The sequence below is a fragment of the Pteropus alecto genome, unplaced genomic scaffold (assembly GCF_000325575.1).
Source record: "Pteropus alecto unplaced genomic scaffold, ASM32557v1 scaffold24, whole genome shotgun sequence".
Lineage (NCBI taxonomy): Eukaryota > Metazoa > Chordata > Mammalia > Chiroptera > Pteropodidae > Pteropus > Pteropus alecto.
In genome coordinates this window covers 16,697,413-16,701,233 of record NW_006439192.1, presented here as the reverse complement: position 1 = coordinate 16,701,233, position 3,821 = coordinate 16,697,413, and the positions used below count along the sequence as shown (strand labels likewise).

The 3,821-nt window shown below is 33.7% G+C and overlaps 1 pseudogene; it reads left to right on the top strand.

Annotated features, from left to right (window-relative positions):
• Nucleotides 1–898: 898 nt before the first annotated feature.
• LOC112483417 lies at nt 899–1,017 on the top strand (annotated as a pseudogene).
• Nucleotides 1,018–3,821: the final 2,804 nt, after the last annotated feature.

The following is a 3,821-nucleotide window of genomic DNA, read 5'->3' as shown; positions in this document are numbered from 1 at the left end:
GGTCATGCCAGATCACGTATTATAGATACGGCAGCATTATTTTCCACCGTAGCTAAAGGAGACTCAACTCAATGATGGGCAATACTTTGAGAGATATTTATTTTTGATGTGAAAAGGAAATAAAACTAGAGCATTCTGGTTGATGGAAGCCATAAATAAGATTTTCCCACAAAGGATTAGAAAGCAAAAATACTCCTCACAAGCCGTATCATCTCGAAGTTCAAGGACCGGATGAAGAGATCGCGATATTTTGTGACGGCTGTGGAATACATTGCACAAGCTTCATATGATGAAAAAGGCTTTAGTTCTTGGGCAAAATTACGAGATAAAATAATCTAAACATTGATATTAAGATATATTAAAAATAATTATAGAGAGGCAAAAACCCTAAATGGAGCACACCTCCATAAATTTTAATTTATCAGCTAAAAATGAACATGGGCTGTTCCTAAAATTAATATTATTGGCAAGTTCAGTTTGTTATGGGTTCCAAATCTATTAGGGGAAAAACAACTTGGTTTGAGAATTTTAGAGGTGACAGTTAAAAATAAGAACCTGATTCAGCACACAGGATAAAAGTTGAACATATTGCATTTTAATATATAACGATTAATGTAAATTAGAATTTGTATTGGAATCATTAGTGTTTCAAATCTTGCAAAACCATTTAATATACGTTTTATTATATAATGAAAATTCTACAAAATAAATATAGCATATCAGCTATTTAAAGAAAAGTATGGCTAATTTATAAACATAATTCACAAAAGAAGACATAAATGGCCATTAACTACATGCAACACGTAAATATAAACAGTGATCACAGAAATGAGTGAAGAATTTACATCAGTTTTTTTTTTTTTTTAAATATATTAATAAAGATTAAGAAGAATGCTTAGTCTATGGCCATGCCACCCTGAACAAGCCGGATCCCATCTGATCAAGGAAGCTAAGCAGGGTCAGGCCTGGTTAGTACTTGGATGGGGGACCAACTAGGAAGACCTGGTGCTGTAGGTGTGAAAAAAAAAAGAAGAAGAAGAATGACTAGATGCTAGGAATCCACAAGTTTCTTATAAGTGTGATCATTTCAAACACTGCTTATAAGCATCTCCATGTTGGCTGCCTTTGTGGTAGGAAGTCTGAGAATATACATTTAACAGTTTAACTTCTAGCAGTTAATCTTAAATAATGATAAAGAAATAGTGAACATTTGGGAACAACTACAGTATCCCACAAGAAAGGATTACTTTAGACACTGATGTTATATTTGCATAACAAAATACTACACAGCCATTAAAAGCAATGCTATATTTTGATGGAGGTGGGTGGGGGCATTTTCATTCTCAGTCCTGATGTCTCTTTCTAGGAAATTTAATTGGCTGACACTCCTGGCTTCTTTTCATCTCCTCACAACTTCTTACCATGGAAAAATAACAGACTTTAAATAGTGAGTGTGGGAACAGGAAAAGGGTATATGTATTGCCTCGTCAACACATTAACATAACAGAAGAATTTTTAGAGTCATAGAAGTGTATTGCTAAGCAGAAAAAAGACAGATACAAAAACTGTCGAGTATAAGGCTTTATGGAAAATATTTTAACAATATTTATCGCTTATAGATTGATGAGTATTCCATATTTAATTTCTTGCATTTTAGTTTGTTTGTATTTTCAATGTTTTCTGCAATTAGTTTGTATTATTTTTTCTAATGTGATTGAAAATGTTACTTTAATGAATTATTGCAGAATTCTGTAATCTTCTTCCCCGAGGGTTATACACAGAAGAGAAATTGTCTGAGTGGAATAATAGCCCTGATTCTATATGAAAACAAGGCAATAGGTTCAAACTGCTTTAGTCCATCCCAGAACTTGTATCATTCACCACATAGGTGATGGCTCCTGGGTGAAAAGGACATTATTATTGACAATTTTACCATAGGAAAACTGCACACCTTTTAATTTTCTAATGTGTTTATTATCTGAGCAGAGCTTTGGGACATAATGGCTTTGTAGTCAGATTTATCTGTCTTTTTCTTGGTGTATTTGGATATTCAGAAGTTCAATAAGATGCTTCGGTTTGTGTTAGAAGGTAGAGATTTCTCTCCAAAAAGCCAGTCTTTAGAAATACATTTTGTTCATTAGCCACATGAAAAGACTTTGACAGTTAGCATTTTTTTCTTTCATGAATGTTTGCATATTTTACAGTATGATCACAACTCCAGACTGAAAAATCCGAAGTAACTCCCGATGAAGAGTTATTTCCCCATTTGCTCAACCTAGCCCAGCTCTGTCTGGTAATAATCTCTCACAAACACACATTTGTAAATGTGCACTGAACAAATTTAAATTTTAATAACTCTAGGTATACACATGTCGAAAACAAATTATGAGCATATAAGACCATAATTAGCAAAGTTTAAAAACAGCACATTTAAAAAAATTTTAAGCTTCTACACAACTGCCATATTTTATGATATAGTCAATCCAATTTCCCTGCTTTTTGAAGACTTTTTCCATTTGTTGCTGCGTGATTTCAGAAATTGCATGCATAAGCCTGTCTTGCAAAGTATTTAGCTATGAAGAAGAAATAACAATTTAACATGCTTGTTTCCATACTATTCTTGTTCACAGAAATTGGAATTTAAACTTTAAAAGACATAAACCTATTGCAACGGCAACATTTACAACTTCCTTTCTTAAAATATGGAGGTTTTCTCATGAGACTTCTTATTAGAATAATGGATTTTTATATTTGCACCCAGTATCTGATACTGTTCTGGTTTATGTTATATATGAACACTACCAATGCACAGGTGCTCAAATTCACATTTAATAAGAAATTTCGGCAATTAGACTCGGTCTTTCTCCCTTTTGACAAAGTGTGTTTCAGGGCTAAAGAGTACACCTGTGCAGTTGGTGCACAGTTTATACATCTCCATACCACAACTCCACGGTGTGCCACCCATGTGGACCACAAGGTGAAGAGTATCCCCCAGAGTCATTTTTATCTCTTCTACATGTCTACCAGATACCAGATTTAGCCCCGAAGGGCAAAAAAAGTAGAGTTCAAAACTAGCCAGCCCAATGACAGAAGAATAAATTCAGGTGGTGAGGAGAATCAGATATACCCAGAGAGGTCCTTGAATATTAAAGAGTGATTGAGATTCTCACCCTTCCTAACAGCAATATAAGACCAGATCTAATCTGAAATAGAATTACAAGTAGATGTGTACAGCATTAAATAACGCATATGGCCAAAGGAAGGACAGGAGGACAAAAAGAGAACGGGCACAAATTGAGTGTTGCTCTGTGTTGATTACTGTTTTAGGTGGTGTACAATTCATTCATGTAACAATCTTATAGCCATTTTCTTCAAGTGAATTAGTTTTGTGGCTTAAATAATTATAGAAATAGCAAAGTTATTATTAAAGAATGTAAATAATTATGTAAAAAGAGAAAGGGGCAACAAATGTTGGGGGAGGGGAGTCCCTTTCCCTAAGGTTTATCTGGTATTAATCTGAGTCCAGATTGGTCAAAGGACATAAGTTCTTTGTCGTTATTATTCTTTTTAATTATAGTGACCTGAAAAAATTCAGATTCAAATTTCCTCGAAATGATACAAATGATTGTCTTCCTATTAATGGGAATATGCTTATTTGGTTAATTTTGCTATGTTGAAATATTCTTAGACATTCATTTTAATATACAATTAATAGCAGGTAGTGAGGAAAGAAACAGTAACTCTCAGTTTATTTTTGCATTAGATTTTGCCATGGGGCCTGATGTTTGAGGTTAAAAGAGTAATAAAATACGGACTATCAT